The sequence below is a fragment of the Ambystoma mexicanum genome, chromosome 12 (genome assembly GCF_040938575.1).
Source record: "Ambystoma mexicanum isolate Mex_15411 chromosome 12, UKY_AmexF1_1, whole genome shotgun sequence".
In the NCBI taxonomy this organism is placed as follows: Eukaryota; Metazoa; Chordata; class Amphibia; order Caudata; family Ambystomatidae; genus Ambystoma; species Ambystoma mexicanum.
Window position 1 is genome coordinate 1,066,506,907 of NC_090936.1, and position 25,839 is coordinate 1,066,532,745.

General features: G+C 45.6%; 1 protein-coding gene across 1 annotated transcript in view; it reads right to left on the reverse strand.

Moving 5' to 3' along the window:
- The window catches only part of LOC138514720 (collagen alpha-1(VII) chain-like), a 1,453,166-nt gene that overhangs the window by 1,257,026 nt on the left and 170,301 nt on the right, over positions 1 to 25,839 (reverse strand). The gene's annotated exons all lie outside the window — the stretch shown is intronic.

Here is a 25,839-nt window from a genome sequence, read left to right on the forward strand (position 1 = left end):
CTCATGACGGGGGCAAGGATATCGAGAGTATCAGATATAGAGGAATAGAGCATGGAGAGGGCTGTGTCAGGGTGGGAGTCAGCCGAGGGGGGAGAAGGGGGCGAGAAGGTAGCAGCGAAAGCCTCAACTGACACGCGCTTCATGGGTCGGATGACCGAGAAGGTGGCAGGCAGTGAAGAGGGTGGCTTTGCCTGTGGGTTAGGGAGGGAGAGGTAGGAGGATAGGAGAAAGTGATCGCTCCAGGAGAGAGGAGTGGAGAGAGGGAGGGAGAGGGGAAGGTCAGAAGAGATCAGAGCATCAAGAGTGTGCCCTGCAGAGTGAGTAGGCCCAGACGGGAGAATAGAGAGTGAGAGAGAGTTGCAGAGATCGCGAAAGAGACCAGTGGGGGGACAGGAGGCATCGAGGTGGATGTTGAAGTCACCGAGAAAGAGGAGTTGGGTGGTTGAGGACAGGAGTGAGGAGGAGAGGTCAGCCCACTCAGAGAGGAAGGAGGAAATTTGACCAGGTGGCCGATAGATAGTGGCCACGGTAAGGGAATGGCTAGGAGAGGGAGAGAGTCGGCAGACAAGACATTCAAAAGAGGAGTAGGTCTGCGTAGGAGTGACAGTGGCAGGAATCCACTCAGGGAAGATAAGGGCAACACCACCCCCTGAACGGTTAGGCCTGGGCACGGAGAGGATCTTGTAGCCATCAGGTAGGAGTGTGTCGAAGCTGGTGGCAGAGCTGGCAGTGAACCAAGTCTCAGTGAGACCGAGGACGTCGAGGTCCAGTTCCTCAAGAAGGCGACAGATATCAGAGGAGTGCTTGATGGCAGAGCGAGAATTTAGAGTGGCAATGTGGAGAAGGTTGCCACCCTTGAAAAACCTCCGGGGAGGGGTACAGATCAGAGGTACGCCCTGCGGAGGTGTTGGAGAAGGAGTTGAAGAGGGAGCAAGAGAAGGGGCAGGGAGGGAGGGGAGAGGCAAGGTAGCCGAGGACAGAGGAGGGGGGACAGCGGGAGCGGAGAGGAAGTTGATGAGGCATGGGAAGCGTCTATCAAAGAGGTGAAGGTTGGCCTGAGGGCCTTGGACCAAGACGGTCCCGTTAGCATAGACATTAATGATGGCTTTAGAGGAGTGGAAAGGGGCCAAGAGGACATCCCAACGGGTGCCACCATTAATGGGAGAGGTGGAGAAAGGAGAGAGCACAGCGACCATGTGAAGGGTCCATAGTTCAGGTGAAGGCACGAAAAAGAGAATGTCAGTGAGAGTTTCCTTGGAGCAGGCGCTCGTGTAGGTGTCAGCGATAGGGAGGCCTGGGTTGGAGACCAGGATGTCCTTTTTAAACTTTTCCCTACCGGATTTAGTGAGGAGAGCAGGATAGTCAATGGAGAAGCAGTTAGAGTAGATAGGCGAGATAGAGAGCACCATGGAGTAAGAGGGGAGGCGGACGACACGAGTATGCAGACAGGAAGTGAGTGGAGGGCACTAGTTTACCACAATGCAGAGCAAACAGTAATGCGTAGTAGGTAAGGGCCACCTAAGTTTGAGAATCCTGCGAGGGGAGAAAAAGCACCCTAGTTGAACACAATGCAGAGCAAACAGTAATGCTTAGTAGGTCAGGGCCACCTAAGTTTGAGAATCCTGCGAGGGGAGAAAAAAGCACCCTAGTTGAACACAATGCAGAGCAAACAGTAATGCTTAGTAGGTCAGGGCCACCTAAGTTTGAGAATCCTGCGAGGGGAGAAAAAGCACCCTAGTTGAACACAATGCAGAGCAAACAGTAATGCTTAGTAGGTCAGGGCCACCTAAGTTTGAGAATCCTGCGAGGGGAGAAAAAAGCACCCTAGTTGAACACAATGCAGAGCAAACAGTAATGCTTAGTAGGTCAGGGCCACCTAAGTTTGAGAATCCTGCGAGGGGAGAAAAAGCACCCTAGTTGAACACAATGCAGAGCAAACAGTAATGCTTAGTAGGTCAGGGCCACCTAAGTTTGAGAATCCTGCGAGGGGAGAAAAAGCACCCTAGTTGAACACAATGCAGAGCAAACAGTAATGCTTAGTAGGTCAGGGCCACCTAAGTTTGAGAATCCTGCGAGGGGAGAAAAAGCACCCTAGTTGAACACAATGCAGAGCAAACAGTAATGCTTAGTAGGTCAGGGCCACCTAAGTTTGAGAATCCTGCGAGGGGAGAAAAAGCACCCTAGTTGAACACAATGCAGAGCAAACAGTAATGCTTAGTAGGTCAGGGCCACCTAAGTTTGAGAATCCTGCGAGGGGAGAAAAAGCACCCTAGTTGAACACAATGCAGAGCAAACAGTAATGCTTAGTAGGTCAGGGCCACCTAAGTTTGAGAATCCTGCGAGGGGAGAAAAAGCACCCTAGTTTACCAAACAATTGGAATAAGGGGGCGAGGCATCGTGCGGATGAGGTGTGCAAGGTGAGGAGGGGTCGGCCAGAGAGCGGATGAACTGGCACCTGGCGTCCCCTGCGGACACCTGCAGACACACAGGGAGCCGCACTGTAGGAGTCGCCCTTGGCCTGGGGCCCTTAGCCGCGGGGGCTGCCGGGCAGAGGGCTGCCCAGGAGGGGGGAGGTTATAGGCAGAGGGAGAGGAAGGGGGGGGGTGTGGGCGGGCAGGGAGGCGGGGAGGGAGGGGAAGACCAGGAAGTGGGAGGGGGGAGCAGGAGCAGGTCAAACACCGCGCTAGGAGCGCGAGGGAAAAAATTCAACTTTCTTTTTCCTTTTTTTTTTTTAAAAAGCACAGAAACACTCACGTAGGCCCAGGCAGGGCTTTCCAGGCCTGCTGATCCCCTCAGGCCACCGGCGACCGGCGACCGCTCTCCACGCTCAACTGTTATGTTATGTTGACAGTTGTTTTGTTTGGCTGATCTGGCGCTATGTCTATATTTGAAGTCATCGTTTCAATTGCTTCTGGTAGGATTGGTTGAGGGACCACAAGGGGGTGGTGGTCATGGGTGGTGGTCATGGGTGATATCATTTTTTGTGGATTTTATTTCAGCTTCTGTCTGATGCTACACATACAACACACAGTGGGACAAGGTGAAAGACCAGTTAAAAGCTTTAGTTCTGTGCTTTGCTTATATATATTTTGGTCCCCAGGCCACATAATAGGGGTGTTAGGCTGATCTTGACTTAAGATATATAAATGTTGCGTGTTTGGTTATTTCATAGGGTGATCTTGAAACTCTCTGAGCTTGCCTTTATGGACGGGTACGTATGGTCGTGAGGATATTGGAAGATGCCGGAATCTGGTATGGGATGGGTTTGTTTGGAGAAAAGTGGTTATTAACGATCCCATGTTACATTGGATTGGTCCCACTTGGTCGGGATGCTAGTAATGTATGGATGGGGAGGACCTTATGGACATATGTTTGGTAGAGGACGGAATATACTTTTATTTGTTAGATGGAATAACCGGAGAGGATTACTATATGAAGCTATGTGATAGGCTGTCATCATTCCATCCACTATTTTTCTTGAAAGGTTTGAGTTTTTTCTTTCATGGTATAGAAACTGGGGTTTAATGGAATGTGTAGATATTTCGATTTTTGGTTTGAATGTAATGGGATGACATTGTCCTTTAGGGAAATACTTTTGATATGGGGGGAAATTATATATTGTATTTCTTTTATTATTGTTTTCTAAGTTTTCAAGAGTTCAGATAAAACAGGAGAGGTGACCAGGGCGCCGGACATCTGGATATGTGGTATATGAACACATATTTCACACTGTTTTCTGCGATTTGCATCTACTTTGGGGTTGGGGAAGTGGGGTTCACGTCTCATTATTCTATTGAGGTTTTAGACCCTGTTGATGGTTCTCTACAGACCTGGAAACCTGGGCTAAGTCTTATATTCAGAATGGATGGGCTTTTGAGAATGTAAAAGGTTTAATAATGTGCGAAAACAGAAGAAGGTTATGTCTTATCTTAATGGTCTGAAAGGTGATATTTGTCTTCTGCAAGAAACACACCTAGTTAAGGAAGAATTGGATGTTTTAAAGAAGGGATGGGCAGGAAGGGTGTATGGATCAATATTCAACTCAAGATCTAGGGGTGTAGCGATCTTGATTAGAAAAAATGCTCCTATAACAGTCTTAAAGGAATATGCAGACAAGGATGGTAGGATTGATGCCATACTGACTAATATTCAAGGTACTGAAGTAATTTTCTGTAATATTGATGCCCCTACGGTGGATGATGGCTCCTTTTTTAGGCAGGTGGCTCAAATCATTCATGATCTGCGATCAAGAAATATTGTCCTGGGTGGGGATTATAATACAGTTCTTGATCAGAATATGGATAGATCCAACTCAAGTTTTGGCAGACCAACTGACAGGCACTCTGGAGCTCTGAGGGACCTTTTAAAAGAACACAATTTGACGGACGGGTGGAGGGTTTAGAATCCAATGCTCAGGGATTACACCTTTTATTCAGGGGAACATACAACATATTCGAGGCTGGATATGTTGCTGACTTCCCAAAAGATTACAGAAAATTACTTAAAGTCCAATATTGGAATATTGTATTGTCAGACCATGCTCATGTTATTATGGATATGAAGCTTGATTACGCTTTGAACAAAAATTATACATGGAAGATGAACACTAGGGCTTTGGACGATGAGAAGGGCATGGAGAAAATTGCCACAGAAATAGATTACTTTGTTAAAGAGAATTGCACAGGGGAAGTTTGTCCTGGCATAGTCTGGGAAGCCTTTAAATGTACAGCGCGAGGTTTGCTCATCAGTTTGGCAAGTGGATTGAAGAAGAGATCTGATTGTAGACACCGGGAATTGGAGGCGGGTATCAAGGACATCACTAAAGATTTGGTGTTTAACCCTGAAAATTGAGAAATCTGATTTCAGATGAAGCAGATAAAAAAATGTTTCAACAGAAATGTACGTATTTTGAGAAAGGGGAAAGATGTGACCGTTGGTTGGCATTTAGACTGAGAAAGAGGGAATCGGAAAGATCTATTACTTCCATTCGAGGCCAAGATAGCCAGATCACTTTCAGACCTATTGAAATCAATAGGATTTTCCAGGATTTTTATGCTAATCTGTACAAAAACGAAGCATATATTTCCTCAGATGATGGTGGGTTCCTGTCGGGATTACTAATTCCAACAGTTACGAGAGTGGAATCGGATTCCTTAGATGAAGATATATCATTGGATGAGGTGAAAAAAGCGATCAGTAAATTGAATATGGGAAAGTCTCCTGGACCGGATGGTCTACCAGTCGAGTTTTACAAGTGGCTGCCTAACTCTGCTTTGTCTCTCTTGTTGGACATGTTCAAATCATCCCATTTGAGCGGTTTACTTCCACCTAATACACAACATGCTATGCTATCAGTGTTCTTGAAAAAGGGAAAAGACGAGACGTTAACATCCAGTTACAGACCAATTAGTTTGCTCAACATCGATAATAAGATCTTGGCAAAACTTCTGGCTCTGAGATTAGAAAATGTATTGCCAAAATTGATTCATCCTGATCAATCAGGATTTGTAAAGGAGAGGAATGCCGCAAGCAACATAAGGAAATTATTGCGCACTGTTTCTGTTGCTACTGAGTCAGCAGAAGACACTGCAGTTCTTTCCCTGGATGCAGAAAAAGCCTTTGACAGTGTGAACTGGCAATTCTTGTTCAAGGTCCTGGAGGAGATGGGAATTGGTCCGAATTATATTTCCTGGGTTAAACTTCTTTACAACAAACCAACGGCTGATGTGAACACTAATGTATTACGGTCTGGATCATTTGAATTGGAGAGGGGTACGAGACAGGGCTGTCCTCTCTCCCCACCGGGTGTATACTGAGTTGAAGCTGCCAACAGAACACCACACCTCTCACTATCCTACTCCCGCTTCACCTACTAACCCATCCCACCTTCTCATTTACAGATCCGCCAGAGCGCCTGGGGACGAACTCAGTTGGTGATGGTGCGCGGTGCAAATACCTTTAACATTTAACTGCTCTTCGTCATTAGTATTGAACCTCTGGCGATGGCGCTAAGGTTGGAGGAAAATCTACAGGGTGTGAGCTGCTGGGGTGTACAACAAAACATATGGTTTGATGCAGACGACTTGTTATTGGTCCTGAAAAATCTTCGGCTTTCAATTCCAACCCTGATGAGCATTTTGACAAATTATAATCGACTTTCAGGATACACAATAAATTGGTCCAAGTCAGAAGTGCTACCATTGGTATCGTTTTGTGATGAGAACATTGTTACACAATGGGGATTTAAATGGTGTACATGTAAATTGCTATATTTTGGTGTTTGGATCTTACCTAATATATATGGATATGTGACAGAAAACATGAGCATGGTCTGTAATGCATATAAGTCTGATTTAGAGAGATGGAGTGCTTTGCATTTGTCATTGTGGGGTAAATTTAACGCACTAAAAATGGTCTCCACGCCAAGAATTAATTATGTACTTAGCATGATCCCTCTGGAAATTGGAAAGAAATTTTGGAAGGAGTTGGATAGGCTGACCCAGGGTTTTTTATGGGACCATAAAATGCAGCGGTTGAAGCTATGTAAATTACAATTGCCCTTGGAAAAGGGTGGACTGGGTGTGCCAAATTATAGGTCCGGACTGGGTGTGCCAAATTATAGGTCTTATCACTTGGCTTATATGTCGCAAACATTAGTGGAATTTTGGAAGCCAGATCCGGATGAATGGTTATGTGCTGAGAGTAGTCATTTTGGTCCTTTAGTCCCTAGAGCTCTTTTGACATCTCTATCGAAATTACCGGGTGAAGCTGACCCTTTGACCAGATGCCTACTTAGTACAGGGATAAGTCTGAATAGTTGATTGGGATATGACGCCTTGAAAGATCCTAATGCTTCCATTTAGTTGAATCCAGGTATTAGATGTGATGGGAAAATCTTGTTTTGGTCAGAATGGTTTTTGGCGGGAGTGCAATGGGTGAGGGACCTCTTTGAAATGGAAATTGGTGGACTGCTAGGGCATTGCAATCAAAATTCAATATTTCACATTTCTGTGTGAGTGATTATCGTAAAATACGAAGAGCTGTTGGCGAGATTTAGTTTGAGCAAAGTCTAGATGTCAACTTGCTTAGGCAGAAACCTAAAGTAGGTGGAGGTGGTCTGGTGAGTCGAGTCTATGGTTTGATTGCAGGAAAGGTTGAACACAATGCTTTGTTGAGGAAGGAATGGAGTAGAAAGATTGGGAATGATATTGAAGAAGATCACTGGTTACGTATTTGTGCTAATACAAGATTATGCTCTTTAAGCTTAGTGGAGAGGTCTCGACAGATTAAAATCATCAATAGAGTATACTGGACTCCTGAAAGGCTATTCAACAGAGGAATGTCAGACAACTCAGAATGTTGGTTGTGTGTTCATGATATGGGTACTTTTGAACATATGCCTTGGACGTCTACCAGAGTGCAGGGCTTTTGGTTTGAATTTGGTCGGATTTGTGATGGAGTGTTGGGTGAGAATATAAACTTTGATTTTAAGACTTTGATACTCGGTAGCGACGTTTTGTTGGAGGACCTATCATTATCCCAAAGGAAGTGGGTCTATCGTGGTGGTATGGTAGGTAAGAAACTTATTTTGAGAGGGTGGAAGACGACAAACCCTGTTCTAATAGAAATTTGGATTGATGAAATGCACGATATGGCTGAGATAGAAAGAGTTATATTTCGCAGGAACAGGAAACTTATTATTTTTGTGAAAATATGGGGTCAATTCCTCGCAATGTATTGATGTCTAATTGAAGATTAGATGTGAACCCGGGTTGGGGGTGGGGTTTGGGGGGAATATGTAAATATGTATAGGTTTCATACTGTGAGCTAATATGTTCTTTGAATATGGTTGTTTGTTTGAATGTTTCGCATTTGTTACTGTTATAATCTTAAATAAAGTTTTTTTAAAAAAACACAAGGAGCTTTGTTGGCATAGAGGCCCTTTCATTTTGGAAAGAAAAATAGGGCATGGTCTGGTTCTTCTTGTTCATGCAGCCCCTTGCTAAGATGGAGGGGGGCGTTCAGCATCCTGCAGCGCAGTGCCCCTCAGCCCTCTGAAGACATGAAGAAGGAAACAGTCTAGTTATGGACATGATCTGTAATGAATTAATCTTTTATAATGTGCTTAATACCAGAGACCAGGCACTAAGCACTTGGCCGGCCAGGATTCTAACTTGTGCAGCTCTGCGTTGTTTTGCTTCCAAGATAAAGGCGTCCTATATGTGAAAGGTCATTGTCTGCGACTGCAGGAGGGTTTCTAGTTTGCAAAGTCCTATCATTAAACTTTCTGTCATTCAGTTAAAAGGTATAAATACTGGCAAACCACCACGGAAGGAATTGTGTATGTTCAAGGTTTATTTGACTGACTTGTGGAAAGGCAGAACAGTTGATCTGAGGCCCGATTGGGTAACGCACATTTGTTACTAATAAGCTGTCAGTTAGATCAGAGTTTGAATTCCTTAGAACCACCTCATTGAGCGCATTTTAGTTCAGCACTGACTTTTGAGCAAGCCAGGTCCTGCATGATGAGACATGTAGGCCCATATTAGCAATGAAAATAGAAAACATGGAGCAGCACGTACCCGCATCTAAGTGTGGGTAAGAGGGTGTGCTCCTGATCACGCTAGCAGAGATGTCATTTGGGGGTCACCAGGGGTCGCAACTGCGACCCCTGAGGTCTCCCTTGCTACCCCTGTGGTGTCCCTTGCTACCCCTAAAAATGTTTTTACAAAAATCTTGTTTTTTAATTTTTTTTTACATTGAAGCACCTGGGCTGTGGCCAGTGCCATGTTGCCCTTTGTTTCTGGAGTAACTGGCATTTTTGTTGAGGCCTCATAAAAAAACAAGGGGTTCCGCTAGTTGAGAAGGGACCCTAAATAGGAAAGAACAGGAATAACAAATAATTTGTCTTTCTGGAATTCTATACAATAATTACTAGACTCACTAAAAGGGTGAAAGGTCATGTTCTATCGCTTCCCATGATGTCACTTTGGAGTGCAGGTATAGTGGTGGGTACTCCCAAATATTTTTTGTTATCGGGGTGAGATATGATAAATCTCCCTCAAGGTAATTGCTGGTGATTTATACACCATCCTTTCAGCACCTGCTCTTGGTGTGTCGTTAGACTTAAGAGAGAGGGGTAGTCAGTCTGTAACCTTGTTTCTATTCCCTTTATCCTCCCTGTCCACAGACTTGTCCCCCCGATAACAAAAAATATTTGGGAGTACCCACCACTATACCTGCACTCCAAAGTGACATCATGGGAAGCGATAGAACATGACCTTTCACCCTTTTAGTGAGTCTAGTAATTATTGTATAGAATTCCAGAAAGACAAATTATTTGTTATTCCTGTTCTTTCCTATTTAGGGTCCCCTCTCAACTAGCGGAACCCCTTGTTTTTTTATGAGGCCTCAACAAAAATGCCAGTTACTCCAGAAACAAAGGGCAACATGGCACTGGCCACAGCCCAGGTGCTTCAATGTAAAAAAAAATTAAAAAACAAGATTTTTGTAAAAACATTTTTAGGGGTGGTATGAGTGAGATATGATAAAGCCTATTAGTATATTTTTTTAACAAAACCTATTAAAGAGATTTATCGATACAATTATTACGGTTCTGTTTATAAACTGTCTCTCCCTCAAGGTAATTGCTGGTGATTTATACACCATCCTTTCAGCACCTGCTCTTGGTGTGTCGTTAGACTTAAGAGAGAGGGGTAGTCAGTCTGTAACCTTGTTTCTATCCACTTTGGAGTGCAGTCAAATAACATCACTTCCTGTGATGTCATCAGATGTCAAGGGTCATGTAATGTCACTTCCACTACCCCTGGCATTTTGGTGAAATGACGTCCCTGCACGCTAGGCCAGATTGCAACTCAGAAACAACAGTTTGTGGCGTGCTAAGTGTGTGTGTGTGTTCTATATTTCTAAAAAACGAGGCAATGCTTCAGCAAATGAATTTAACTCAGAGTAAGAGAAAAACGCTCTACCTGCTCAGCTTTCTCATCACATTTTAACAATGTTCAGGCAAACGTAATCTGAGCGCACATACAGTATGTTATCGTTGGCCAGGTGCTGATTGGCTGCTTGTCAATTTCCATTCTGGTGCTGATTTAGCTTTTTCCATACATTCAGGCAAACAGGTAGCAGAATGCAAGCAAAGGGGCAGGGCAGGAAGCGGCACTACACCCGACCTTGGACAAGTTCAGATCTCTCTGGCCCTTCAGCTCTAAAATGGCCTCCATCAAAGGCTCAGTCCCAAAGTGCGCACCTAAGGGTGCTTACTCCAATCCCCCCGAAGAGAGGTACCCAAACCATTGCTTTAACACATCCGAACAGATTCCTAAAAAACCAGGGGCAGGCCCTCCCTGGTGGCAAATTGTAGATCCATCTCGACAATCCCATCAGAAGGGGAAGTAATTAAAAGGATAGCCACGAAATAACTGCAGGTTTTGAATGGAGAAGAAGCCCCAGACATGGCGCTCCAGGAAGCAAGAGAGGATATTCTGAAAAATCCCACCCCTAACAACCTCATACAACAGGTGGCAATCCTCCTCCTCCTGGATCTCCCAGCAGAGTGCCTGGACCCCATGGGGATCAGATCACCCAGTCCCAGGTAGGGTGGGGAACGGAGGGTTTGTGGAACTAGATGATAGAGAGGAGCCATTCCTTGACGAGGAGGGTCTCAAGAGCTTCCCTGAACTGTAGAAACGAGGAGTAGATTCTGATGTTAATCGGGAGTAGGTTCCATTGTCTTGGGGTGTAGACAGAGAAGGCCTGTCTTCTGCTTCTTTCCTTCCTGCACCGGTGGCCGTTTTATTAATCTTAATGATTAATTCTGATCAATATGAATGTTGTTTTTGTTAATGTGTTTATATTGTATTTCATAAAGTACTACTATTTTGCTATTTACTAATGGAAATATGACCCTTTGAGGGGGGCATTACTGGTCAGGAAATGCCCCCGGGGTTCCGTTAAAGCCCTTGCTTCGCCCCCCCCCCCTTGGGTCCCATTGCCTAAATGTATTACTAAGGGAATATGGGAACACCCTAAGAAAATATATAATGCCTAATTACCTTACATGTTTCCCAGTCACAAAATACAGAAGGGTATTTTTGAGGTTCAGACTCATCCAATTATGTAACCTGAACAGTTGGGGTCCAATGAGAGATATTCGCAATGAGAAGATAGTCTATCGTCTCTGTAAAGGTTTAGATGTGATGGAGACTTGGAAACACATAATCACAGAAATCTGAAAAGATTTGTGACATCGATTATAGACTCTTCCAGAAATTGGTTTATTATCAGGAAACTTTAAATTAAGATTGATTTTGCTGTCGATTGTTATATGGGAACCATAAGAATATGATTTTTAAATGTATTCATTTTATTGAAATTTTGAATATGCTCTTAGGCGAGAACTGTCTTTTGTATGGATGTTCGGTAGCAGATAGTTTTATTCTTTTTACGATTAATGCTTGTTATATGTAAGGTTGACCTTATTCAATGGCATTTAAAGAATTGGACCCCATGAAAATGGCAGCGCTGTGCGGCACTAATCAACTTAACATAGCATTGCATTATTACTCTCCTATCCACATTGGAATCACTGACTTCTGTTCAAAGGTTCTATTCTTCCCTGCCAACACAATGACCCCTCTATCCCCACCACTGTCTATCTCTTTTCCCCCTTCTACTCTTTCTGTTTCTCCTACTGCACGCATATCTTGGTGTTTATCTGGACTCTAAACTTTCTTTTACCCATCATATTTCCCTCACATCCCGTTCTTGCCGCTTTCATCTTTATAACATTCGTAAAGTTCGCTCCTCTCTCACTTTCCATGCGACTAAACCTCTTATCTTTTCTCGTATTTTCTCCCAACTCTTCTATTGGTCTGTCACGCTTTTGGTCTCCCTTCCTCTCGCCTTGCTACTTTGAAATCAATATACCATTCCTCTGTTTGTGTGCTCTGTCTCCTCTCCTGCTGTAATTCTATCTCAGCATCGCTTGCATCTCTCGGATATTTACCTTTTTATTCCCAACTTAAATTTCATTTATTGTGCTCAGTCTTTAAATCTCTTTATGGGCTAGGTCCAGACTATCTTGCTGCTCTTCTGTCCTTTTATACTCCTTCTCGCTCTCTTCGCTCCTCCTGTCACTTTAAGTTGACTGTCCTCCATCCCCCCTGCGCCCAGTCCCATTTCCGTTCCTTCCAGCTTCTTGCTCCTCTTCATTGGAACAGTCTTCCTCTATCTCTTCGGTCTATCACAGTCTACTCTCTCTTTTGGGTCTCTTTGAAAAATCATCTTCTTCACTGTCTATGATTGTTCGCTTTCAGAGTTGATATTTGATTTACTTTACAGTTCATAATTTTGTACCGTTGGTTTTAACTTTGTGCAGCTCTTTGGACTAAAAGCGCTATATAAGACTCAATAAAATACAAATACAAATACAAAGACGCAGAATGGCCTTGATAAGGATCAGTGCTTTCTAACAGATCATTCTACAAGTGCAATGATTGGGTGTCCCTCAGGTTTCTTGGTATTCACCAAGGCTCTTTAACAATATGCACCCTACCTTGAACAGAGTTCCTTGACCATGTCGGGTTTCAATTCAATATATAAAATAGTTGCAAGAGTGATTGCAGACATAATAGAAACCTTACTAGGGGAGCACTGGATAATCTCCTCTTGCTCCCCATCCAGCAACCAATAGAATTCAAGGCTCTGTGTATCACTAGGCGGGCATCAATCATGCCCCATCGGCCTGGGGCATGAGGCCTAAGTAACTCGTAGCCCGGTTTACCAAGTACTCCCCCAAGAGAACCCTTGGATCTAGCACAGTAAGCAACTTGGTCCCCAACACATTCAAAATAACCGGATTCAAGGAGAGAAGACTGACCATTATGGGCACAAGGAGAGAAGACTTACCATTATGCGGACAGTGCTGTGAAATGCTACCTGCCCTCCCTGCCCTCAGACTGGAAAGTGGCCATCTAAAATTCAGCAGAACTATAAAGATAATTCTAACCAGGGAACCACTCCTAGACCACTTTAGTTAAATCCTTCCCTATCTCTGCTTTGAGTGGTGCAAGTGCTAAGGCAGTGACACCTGAGAGGAGCGCATGGCGTTCATCCAGGTGTGACAGTCCTAATGCTTGGAAGGTGGTCCTCAAGTTTGAGGGTGGAAGAAATGTTTTCATTTTGCTCATGAGTTCTAGCTGAGTGCAGACCATTTGGGACTTCTTTTCTTGGCGATCTGAAGTTTGAAGGTGAGTTTCCTGTGAACGATGGAACTCAACGATTTGGCAATAGGAACTAACTGAACCCTGAACTTTCAACATATGCAAGTGCTTGATATCAAGGATTGGATATGGGTGAGACAGCGTTTCAGTCGTGACCCTTAGGTATAACTTTGTGCCACCCGAGCATTGATAGACTGAGATGTCAGGGTCATTGAGGTGAGTCTCCAGGCATACATTAAAGATGACCAATGACAGGGCGGAATCCTGAGCTACACCATATTTGACCGGTTGGTGTACCAGTCTGAGTTTCCACATATGGACCAGCAGTGTCTATCTGATAGGTAGGAAGCAAACCAACTCCACACAGAGCTTGAGGACCCAATGTCGTAGGCTAGTAGTGTAATCAGAATTGTCTGGTTAACTTTTCAAAGGGCTGCACAAATGTCGAGCAAGACCCGAAGACATGAATCCCCTTTATCTATGATATTGAGTGCTGAGTAGTGTCTTTAGGATTGTCCATTTCATACCTCCCCCAGTTGTTTTACTTGTGAACTATGTCCTGTCTAGCAGCCTCAGTTCTACCGCCTTCCATCCACCCCTTAACTGAGCAGTGAAAATGGATGCTCAATCGGGTGGTAGACCAGAAAGGTGGCAGACACATTGCTACCAACCTATCAGCTTGAGACTGGTAACAGCCGCCAACCTAGCCCACTTCTTGGTCCTTGTGAACCCTTGGTATTTCCCCTGCCATGGCCAGGCAATTGTGGTTAATGACACAAGTCAAGGAAGAGGTTTTGGTTGGGGACAGCTCCACCAGTCTCAAAAAGACCGTCCATCACCCTTGGGAACAACAGTTGAGACACCAAACCTGCCTGGCAGTGCAAGTAATCCATCTGGTGCAAGCACTTCTATCAGGCAGATTCATAACTCTAGTCTGCCCTTGGCAGCAGCCCTTCAAATGAGAAAGGCTCTTCATCACTCGGTCGCATAGCCGAGGGGGGGCCTTTAGGTCTATTAGAAGAACTACTCACACCAGGTCTCTAGATGGAGTTTTAAGAGCAAAAGTGCGTGCAGCAAAGAACCAGAAAGTGGAAAGCCTATAACTGACATGGGGCAGTTACATTTTAAGCAACTAATGTAAAGCTGGAGATTTAGCAGGGTTACTGAATGCTGCTATTGAGGAGAAATTAGCAGCCTAAATTGGAGGGGTATTTTACCTTTGTCGCATTCTATGAAGGGATGTAATATCAGGAAGTTATCAGAGAGTTTACCATGGATGCATTTTTGCAAAATGATCACACGGGTCTGCAACATTCAGCTCTCCAGCTCCCATGATCCCTCACCATTGACTATGTTGGCTATAAGTGATGGGGGCTGTAGTTGAAAACATATGGAGAGCCAAAGGTTGCAGACCCCTGTATATAGAGAGGCAGAGCATACATGCATTTCACAATTGCTTAAAAGTGAGGAGTTATGTATTGTGCCTCATATAGGCCGATCTCGTTAATTAACATAAGCACTAAAATCTACTCTAAAGTTCTGGCCATTCAGTTAGCTAAAGTCCTTCTCTCGATAGTTGACGCAGACCAGATGGGGTTGGTGCTGGGCAGAGCGACTGGGGATAATTTCCATCAGGCCCTAAACTTAGTGGAGACAGCAACACTGGAACTGCCTTTACTGGCGTTCGACGCAACTAAAGCGTTAGACAAAAAGTGGACTGGGCCCTCATACAATTCACTCTCGAGGCATTCCAATTTGAACTGCTCTTACGAAAGATGGTCCAGGCTAATTACAGTTCACCGAAGACCTCCTTGCATCTTAATTTAGGATGTACAGCCCGATGCCACTCACATGCAGCACAAGGCAGGGGTGCCCTTATTCCCCATATTGTTCACCCTGGTGATGGAAGCCCTCCCTCAGCGGATACGTAATAGCTCCTCCATCGAAGGGGTCATGATAGGCCATGAACAACACAAGCTGTCTCTCTATGCCAAAAATATTCTGCTTACCTTGACAAACATCCAGCCCTCCCTGCAACACTCTCTCTTAGAATTCAACTCTTTTGGACGAGTGGCAGGTTTTCAAATTAACTTTGGCAACCCTGCAACTTTGGGAGTGGGACTAACCCCTGAAGAGTCAAGGAAGAAGTGTTGGTTGGGGACGGCTCCACCAGTCCCAAACTGACTATCCATCATCCTTGGGGTCAACAGTTGGGACACCAAACGTGGCTGGCAGTGCAAGGAATCTGTCCGGTGCAAGCCCTTCTATCAGGCATATTCATAACCCTTGACAGCAGCCCTCCAAATGAGACAGGCTCTTCAGCACTCGGCCACGTGGCCGAGAGGGGTGCATTTAGGTCTATTAGAAGAACTACTCACACTGCCCTCTCCTTACAGCCCACTCCTTCCAGCCATCTTGCCTGATCAAATGGAGTAGGAAAGTCATAGATTATCTGGGGGTCCATATCTCGGCGCGACGGGGGGAATTGTACAATTCTAACCCCCCCTTTTTAGAGGAATTGAAGCTGACTTGGAGAGTTGGTGATCCCAGGAGATCTCACTGATGGGGCGGATCACAGTCATCAAAATGAACCTGCTGCCCTGGTTCCTTTATGCCTGCTGGTCACTTCCTGTTGTAGTTTCACCTAAGCCCCTCCTCTGGTTACAACAAAAAATGCTTTGCTTTATTTGGCGGGGAAAGAACATGAGGATCCCTAAACAGGTGATGATGGGTAATGTTCGCCTGGATGGGTTAGGGGTTCCCCATTTGCGCATTTCTCTCCCCCCCGAAATGGGTGGACATTGAACAGTGTAGAATTGTGCTTCCCCTCAGTTTTCTACCTTATATGCCCCTACCTTTACAGAAACATTGGCCTGGTATGCTTTCCTCCACCAAGACAACAATGAAGACATGGGACTGGGCGATGAAAACAAATGGGATTCCACTGGCCCTGGGTCCATACACTCCAGCCTTCCACAATCAATCCTGCAACCAGAGTCTGCAACCCAATAACTTCGAAAACTGGGCATGGGGAGGGCTACAAACCTTATTGCAATTATTTGAGAACGATCAGCCTCGTAACTTTGAGAACTGTAGGGGGGTGTTTCAACTGTCTGAGACTGAAAGATTTTCCATCACCCAACTCTGCATTGGATCACACATCCACTGGTTAGTAAAGGGGCTAGACATGTCCTGGGTCCCATTGAACTCACCTTGCATGAGGGTCTACACTGGGGAAACATCTCTAGAGTATATAAGCTCATGCAGGATGACATGATGGCTGTCAGATCGAACTATATGTCCCACAGGGAGTTAAACTTGGGCAAACCACTAGAGGACCAATCTTGGGTGGACATCTGGATAGGAAATCACTCCTCTTTGAGATGTGTGAAAAACAGGGAGTGTGCCCTTAAATTGGTTTTTCGCTGGTATTATCCCCCCATACGGCTACACCACTTCCGGGCCTCAATGGACCCTAAATGCTGGCAAAAGTGTGGGTCGCAAGGGACTAACCTGCTCATGCGGTGGGACTGCCCCTGTATTCAAATCTTTTGGGGAGAGGTACTTACTTGAATTGTAGCCATCACCCGCATTAAGCTCCCTTTGTGCCCTGAGACTATACTGTTGGGCATTCCGGTCCCAGGGGTCTATGCAAGGACGGGGAGATGGCCAAACTGCTCACACAGCTCCTATTGGCAGCTAAAATGAGTGTGGCCCGCACCTGGAAGTCCCCCGAGGGCGCAACGCTATCTCTAAAGTGAATCAAAATTTGGGAAGTTTTGGTTGCAGAAAGAGTCTCCGCGGCCATGGATGGCAAGCTGAACCAGTTCACAGACATTTGGACCCCGGTCCTGGAGTACGACCAATAATTTCCAGCGCAGACACACAAGCCATTGCTGCCGAACTTGCTCCTTCGGGCCCGCTAGGGGGATGCAGTGGGAGGGAAGGGGGCATTATCCCTAAGTGTATTTAGTCAGGCAATTGAAATTGTGAGCTTTACTGCTGTATTGTCACTTCGAGTTGCAACCGCTTTAAATAAAGTTGTTTGAAAAAATGAGGTGTGTCAGCAACTTGTCAGCTTGGCAGGTATTGCAATGTTGGTATGCTTCCTATATTCTCCTGGATTTCTGTTGAATTTGTATCGTTATTCAGTAAGGTCAGTTAAATAATTAGTGGGGGGGGGGGGTTTCCTGCAGGAAATCGGGCACAAGGTTGATTGGACTGGAGTGCCAAGCATGTTCACCTTGAAAAGATCTATAGAAAAATCCTTGTGCCCATACATATTTCCTGATACTGTATGGTATAATATCTGCTCATTTTATAATCGATTTAAGGGAAATGTGAATTGACCAACATTTTTATGTACATTTTATGCGAATTACTCAAAACAAGAATCTTAAAATGCTTTTAATATTGTAAATAGGTCCTTAATTTAGATTATTTTTCTCTCTTCTCTCTAATTGTGAATTTTATGCTGTTTTTACAAAATGCTCATTTAAAAATATATTACCTTAATACGATTGTCAAAGATAAAATTGTGATAATATAAAATTGTGTTATTATAAAAATGTGAATTTAAAGGTTGATTAATCAACCAAACAAAAAAAAGAAAATAGAGAAATCTTATGCAAATTGCAACTCAACAACAGCAGTGCACGTTACAGGATCCTCTGATAGGAATAAAAAAAAGAACAATCAAAGAAAGCGTTTAAAAAGACCCCAGGATTGCTCGAAACATGGGTTGGTCGATACAGGATCATGCACACTAATACATGCATGTTACGTTTAATCTAATAGGTGATTCTGGTCGTCTATGTGATCATTTTAATAATATCAAGATTAATGTTTTCTAATCAGTAATATATGATGAATTGGAAAAAAACAATTGCTTGGCAAAGCCCGCACAGCCCAGGAACACTAATCATATTTTTTAGGCTAACACCATTGGTGGAATTGAGTGGGAACGGTCAGTTGCAATGTTCCACTACTTTTCTTTTTTTACTGTTAACAGTTCCACTCATTCTTGCAACCATTTTCACCAATCCGGAACTGTTCTTTGTGAAGTTAAAGCGCATTTTTCCACTTTACTACCCGACGTCAGTTACAGATTAACTGAAATCTGCTTCAACTCAATTGGCTGTCAGTCAGCATGGCTGCAACCCTTGAAAAATGTGTGGCACGGTGCCCTCTTCCTGCCTACTATGTCCCCCGCCGGGGTCACAGTTCCACTACTTTGTTGGTATACTTCTGACACTGGCTAACGCCTTTGGTTTGCAAGGTCTAGGCCCATTTTGGAGTATGCATTGCCACCATTTGAACCCTGGAAGTGGGGAGCAGCCAAAAGAAAAAACGCGGCGCTACAAGGGTGAAGCAGCCAGTCGACTTTTTTTTACACCATTTCTCATTGACTTCCGCTCTGTCAAATGTGCAAAAGCAGGGAGCAGAAGTCACCGGCTCTCCAGACCCGCTGGCACACAGCCATCCAGTGTGTGCTTAATTAGGAATAGAACTTTCACACACATTCCAAATGACAATAGCAGCAAGAACGGTTTATGGTCATTGCATCGAAATCCTTGCATCTAAATGCATTTGCATCAAATTATTTCCATCTAAAATATTTGCATCGAATGCATTTCCCCCCCCAAACATCTGTTTTTTACCCTTTAAAATCCTCCTGAACAAAAATTAACCCTTTACCCCCAAAAAACATGCATTCGATGCACATTTTTTAGATGGAAAACATTTGATGGAATGCCATTAGATTGAATAGCATAAGATGCAATGACCAGATACCGCAAGAACGCATGCACAGGCAGGCCACTGAATCAATAAGAAGCTTACTCAGTCATCAACACTAAAGGTTGAATATAACACATTCTAAAGTATATACAAATTCAGATCTAATTGACAGCAGAAGCTCCAAATGTCGAGTATTGAGCATGCCAAAGACAGTGTATGCTGTATTGTGATGAGTACTTGAAGTACATTATTGTTGAAACTAGGATGAGAGGCAATGCAATCCTCAGACCACTCTAGACCATTCTAGCACCAGCATCTCTGGGTGACATGGCAATACCTAACATGTGTTTACCACAAAGTCGCCCATAGCAAGTAATGAAGCCAGTGTAAGTCAACGGGGAGCTCAGACCACAGCTTAAAATAAATAAAGTAAATTCACCTGTGCAAACCACTGGAGGCCACCCAAAAGAGTGAACGAAAGCCGTAATCAAAGGAGGAGGCTTTCCCGGTGAAAGGAGTGTGCAGACGACACTTAGTTGCCATGGCTCAAACCACAATATAAGCCAGACTTTGGTGAGGGTATGATGACTTGAAGTGTGGGCTGAGTCCTGGTATGGACTCTTGAGGTCACAGCCCTAGATTATGGCTAGGGATTTCGGGGTCTTTAGAGTGTGGAGAGTCTGGGAGTTCAGGGGGTTTTCTGAATTGAGAATCTTGATTGCCAAAAGCAAGTAAAGCACATTAGCCCGTGGTCAAGGTTCTTTGGGAGCCAGGTGGGCTTGTGGAAGCTTTAGTGTGATTGCTCAAGCTTGCAGCGGACGGAGTCCAACTGCCTTCTGGGCCGAACGAAAGGGCGACCTCACGTCCCGGTGCTTCAAGAGGTCATTTGGGTGAGCAGGATGGCGAGGGAGTCCCAGGTGCCCCCATGAAAGCATGGAGGTAAGGGGGCTACCACCTTACAATCCTCCATGTGCTGCGCTAGCAAAAACCCAAGAAGGCGCATGTCAAGGTCGACTGTGCAAAGCGGGGTACGTTTCCCTTCGCCTGACCACTAGGTGCTGAAGTGTCAGGGGAATCTTGGGCTCTCAGACCCAGAACTGTGCTTGAAAACATGGGGGCAAGGAGGCTTCCTTGCACCAGAGTCCCACCTAGCGATAACATTGCTGTCCCTTGGAACAGATCAGACAGCATCTCCAGGATAGACATCAGAGTGCATGAAAGCTCTCCCTCTTAAAAAAAGGAGGGAGGGGGTTAGCTCTCCTTCCTGTACAAACCATATGTAACCTAAAAAGGTCTTCGATGTAATGGTTTCCCACGGCTCAGGGAGAGTGGATGGCGGTATGGCTGGCCCCAGAAGGGACATCCAGACAGAGGGGTAATTGGATCAAGAGACTACCAGGGTATGGTCTCTGTGAAGTGTGATTATTGCACCGTCAGCCGAGCAGTGCCCAGAAAGGGAGATAATCACTGCAACTATCAACACTGAAGCGCATGGTGGGAACACATGGTGGTTCCTCCTCCCAGGGCCGGAGTTCTAGTGTCCCCCAATTTGGAACCTTCAAAGGAGTCCATTCAGTGAGAAACAATCTTCTAAGGTGGATGTCCATTCACAAAAGGACCTCCCACGTTGAATCCTGTTACCCTCTCCAGCTATGACTGCTCACAAACTTGCAACTTATAAGGGACAAGCAAGCCAGGGATGGCCAAGCAAGACAGGGATGGCCAGGCAAGCCAAGCATGGCAAAGAAAGCCAGTAATGGGCAAGCAACCCAGGCATGGGCAAGCAAGCCAGGCATGGCCAAGCAATCCAGAGATGGCCAAACAAGCCAGGCATGGGCAAGCAAGCCAGGGATGGCCAAGCAAGCCGGGTATGGCCAAGCAAGCCAGGGATGGCCAAACAAGCCAGGGATGGCCAAGCAAGCCAGGCATGGCCAAGCAAGTATATAGGACAAAAGAGAGGAAATACCTGTTCTTTCCTTTCATCTTTGAACTACTTGCTGCTCCTTTTAACAGAACTGGAATGGACCAATGAACGCTGCCACCACCGCTTTACTCAGACATTACAGGGCGAGGGCTGTAGGCCACCCCTTAGAGGCCAGGGGCTCTTCAGTGCCACTGGTCATAATTAGGCCTAACTGACACACAGGTTCTGGGGGAATGTGAGAACTCTGCCCTGTATTCATTCACATACACAGTGCAACGGATATTCCTTGCGAATGGACATTGGACATCACACAAACACACACAAAAACACAAAGCATGCCTAAAAGGATCCATGGTCCCAGAAGAGACAAATTGCCAGTATTCCTAAGCCAGCCGTGCCATATGTAAGTGAGAGTGGAGTGTGTTGGTTTTGTAGTGCAGCGATTTGTAGAGTGCAGCGATGTGTGGTCATGTTCACTGGTGTGCGATAGAGTGGGGTTTGGTGTGGTGGAGTCTTGTTTTCTAGAGAGATGAGAAACGGGCCCTAGTTCATGAACACTGCTGCGCTAAGCTCTAGTTATTTATAGTGCCATTATTATATACGCGAGGTCACAGGTTGGTGGAGGTGAAGCCCACACCTCTTGGTATAATTAGAGAGAAGGTCCTGGCTACCTCGCAAAGGTATGTTTGGAATAGATTATTTCTACGCTGAGTGCGATTGGTACGGTGTAGGTTTTATTTCAGTGTGGGCTCATGATGGTCCTAGTGGTGGTCAGGGACACGTGTTTCAACCTCGTTGGTCTTTATCAAGGCTAAGGTACGAATGGGTGTTTGTGGCCCCGGTTGTGGTCCCCCTGGAGTTTGAACAGGTTCTCGTGTGGTCACACTCTTGGTTCCTCGATGGGCCTGTGGCTGTGTTCAACAGTCCTGGCGGAGTGAATGCTGTCTCGATGTGTTTCGAGACAGCATTCACTCCGCCGGGACTGTTAAACACAGCCACAGGCCCAGCGAGGAACCCAGACTGTGACCACACAGGCCACAAACATCCATTCGTACCTTAGCCTTGATAAAGACCCACGTGGTCGAAACACATGTTGGCTGACCACCACTAGGTCTTGTTTTCTAGGTAACATACTTAGCCCATCCCTTCGCTAAGGCATTTCCTCTCCTGATTGAAAATTGAGGGTTTTAGGACCTCATGTGAAGCAGCTGCATGTTAAAAGGTGTGTTCAGGTGCTACAAATCAAGGCTACTATAGCTGTGCAGGGCCCCTATAATTAGCATGTTGTTTCATGGCCTACCCCCTCCAGGCAGCCCCAACTATCATGAGCTTTGCCCTCATTGGGCGCAGTCGCAACTCCGAGGCACCAAGTTTCACAGACAATTTAAAAAGTCCACAATTACACATTTCCCCCCAAATAAGTTTTTAAAAATGGGCATTTGGCAAAACAGGTTTCCTTTACTTATTGGCATATATTCTAGATCTTGTTTTCCAGGACAAATGGGCAAGGTGGCCAAGGATGCCAAGCTTTCAGTTTAACAAACATACACCCTTACAGTATGAAGCCCAATGAGAGTAGATGTCTTATTTTCAGGAAGCGTGCATTAAGCCCACACAGAGGCACCTGTTCCAGTGATGAACCACTACACATTTCCATAACTGAAACAAGTGCTGCATATCTGATGTGTAGTGACATCACACAGGGATTGCTTTAAGGCGTATACACACAAGAAAAGCCTTGTGTCTCTCTGGTGATAAATATGGGATTTTTCTTTGCTAATTGTTTCTAGGTGCGACAAGACAAGGAGAGGGAAACAGAGGGAGGACAAAACAACAATCTTACTAGGCCTTGTGTCATTCAGATCGCGCTAGCGAAGGGAAGGGGAGGGGTGCAAAATGGGGAGTGGAGAAGTGCAGGTAATCAAAAGTGCAGCCAGCGGGTGGCTCAGTGTGGGTAATCAGAAAGTGCAGCCAAAGAATGGCTCATAAGTGCAGAGAGAGGGGAGTGTAGGGTTACAGATACAGACCACAAGTGCCAGGGGAGCCAGGAGGCAGTGCGAGGTGAAAATGGACAGGCAGGGACCTGGGTCCAAGTTCAGAGGGTGGCCAGGTGACCAGTGCGTGGAACAGTCAGGTCATCAGCAGGGGAGAGGAAGAGAGAAAACGGAAGCAAAGAGGTAGCTCTTGAGTTGCTTCTGGAACCGGAGATGGTTGTGCTCAAGTTTGAGGGAGGCAGGGAGGTTGTTCCAGTTGGAGGCCCCACCCGAAGAAAGAGATCTGCCCCCAACTCTCTGCTTGGCGAAGCGACTGACCCTCAGAGAGGTGTAGGTGGATGAGCGGAGAGCTTGAGATGGGAGACACTTAGGAAGAGAGATTTTGAGGTAGTGCTGTCCCAGGCCCCAGGAAGCCTTGTAGACAATGCAGATGGTCCTGAATTTGATCCTTGCCACCACTGGGAGCCAATGAAGAGATTTTAGAGCTGGAGAGATACGATCCCTGGGCTTGAGGCCAAGGACAAGTCTCAGAGTCCTGTTTGGATAAGTTGTAGAGGTCTCAGAGTAGAGACAGGCAGATTTAGAAAGAGGCTGTTGCAGTAGTCCAGCCTAGAGAGAACCAGGGCTCTGGAGACAGTGAGCTTCTGGGGGAAAGTGAGTAAAGGAAGAATACCTCTGAGGAGGTGCAGCTGGTAGTTTGACTTCTTAGAGCCGTCAGAGATGCGAGGAAAGAAGGAGAGGGTGAAGATGACACCAAGGTTCTTAGCCTCACAGGAAGGAGCAGGAAGAGGGCCCAGAGTGGGTGGCCAGAGACAGAGAGAGGAAAGGAGGGAGCTGGTGCTCCGATGAAGAGGATCTCCGTTTTACTAGCATATAGCCAGAGATCATTGGGTCCAGATTTGAAGAGAGACAGTCTGGAATGAGAGAAGGAGTAGAGACGGCCGAGGGGAACCTGAAAGAGAGCTGGGTGTCATCTGCATAACACTGGAAGTTGGAGCATAGGGCCGTGATGCGGTGGTGGCAGGTATTGGTTATGGCATGTGACATGAATAATGCACACACATGTGGGGATCCATAGATCAGGCAACCACGGGTCTTAGCAGCACGAGAACACTTACCCGGTGCTACATGGGTGTCTTGTTAACCCTCTGATTGAGACAGGCAGAATCATTTAACCAAGACCATCTCCATCCCCGACTTACAGGGCCTTACTCTCCAAGGTTGAAGACACACCTAACATCTGCCAGGGCACCTCTTAGTTGTGCTGGCCTTAATCACATTTTCCCATCTGCACTAAAGCACTGATTTTAATAGCCACGTTACGGGTAACCATATGCAGACACCCACCCAAACATTGCACGATAGGGACATTTGCATAATGGGGGCACTCTGAAACTGTGGTAATACATACACTTTTCTGTAAAGGGTTTGTAGCCCCGTGCACCCCATAGTTGACCTATGGGAAAGTGCACATCACAGAGATCAACCCCTGACCTCCGCGGCACGTGACCCTTCTATGGAGCTGCATATAGGAGTGCTGCCAGTGCAGCAATTACGTTTTTTGGACACGAAGTCTCCTAAGAATTAGGAAGTCAAAGTACTTACATGCTTAAAATTATGGAACTAATCGACTTCCATGGCAACAGATTTGAAAGTCAATTGCAAACATATACAGGTCTGGAGATGGCAGTCCAGTCATGTGCTTTTTTCTTTGCATTCTGGGACTTGTAGTGCTCAATTTCCAATGTAGAAATCCAGGGTTGGAAGTTTCAGAATGCATAGAATAAGACAGGGCTGGACACTGTCTCCAGAATGTAATGAGACATGCGAGCATGTATGTTACTAGTTAGCTCATAAAGACAAGCAGAATTCTCTCCCCTTCTGTTTTTTTCAACATTGAGAACAAATCAGAAGACACAGTATGGACTGCATTTGTGTGTGTAAGCAGAAGTTGGGTGCACCCCTGATTATTTGGGTTCCAGATGTGCAGTGCTGGGTTGCACATCACGACTGTGCAAGTGACCTCAGTGACCTTTATGAATTGAGGGCTTCCACATGTTGCATAGGGAGCCTGTGCAAGTTTGCGTTCCGCACAGTTGTAGTCCCCCTTGTGGGTCCAGTACATTGCATCTTAGAGCTTTCTGCTGGCACTGTCAACAGAAATACACTGGTGATTGCCCAATGGTGATGGCAGTTATCTCTAAGGGTGGCTGGCTTCTCTCTAGGTGTTGAGCCAACACCGTAGAACTCATTGCATATAACACCCCGAGCTTCTCACCATCCAACCACCTTGAAATGAAAGACAGAGGGAATGCAAGGAGATATCCATCCCATAAAATAGAGCACCTCCTGTCATTACTCCGGTGAGTCCTATTCAGCCTTATCTCACTCTGAGCAATACCTGCCTACTCTCCGGGTTTAGCCCGGAGACTAGGGTGACCAGACGTCCCGGTTTTGCCAGGACTGTCTGGGCATTTGCACCTCCGTCCCGGGGTCCAGAGACTTTTTTAAGTTTAAAAACCCCAGGATGGTATCCACCTGATCCCCAAATCCCGGACAGGGTTTTTAAAAGCAGACGCCGGGCGCTGCATCATGACATGGGACGGGCCACCCACATAGAAGTAGGACTACAGTTTCACCGCTGAATCTGTAGTCCTACTTCTATGTCAGTGGCCTGTCCCTTTTTTTTTATTTTTGAAATCTGGTCACCCTACCGGAGACTCAGGGTTTTTACGCTCATCTCAGTGTCCCCGGGGAAGAATGTGGAGTCTCCACTCACACCAGCAACTCCACTCACACCTTCATGAGATTGTCTACACGCAGACCACTATTGGCCAATCACATGGAGGTGTGAGCAGAGTTTTGCCTGAAAATCCTCAATCTCGCCCATAGCTAGTTTCACAGCTCGTGTTTGGAGTTTTTTTCAAGCACGTTGGTG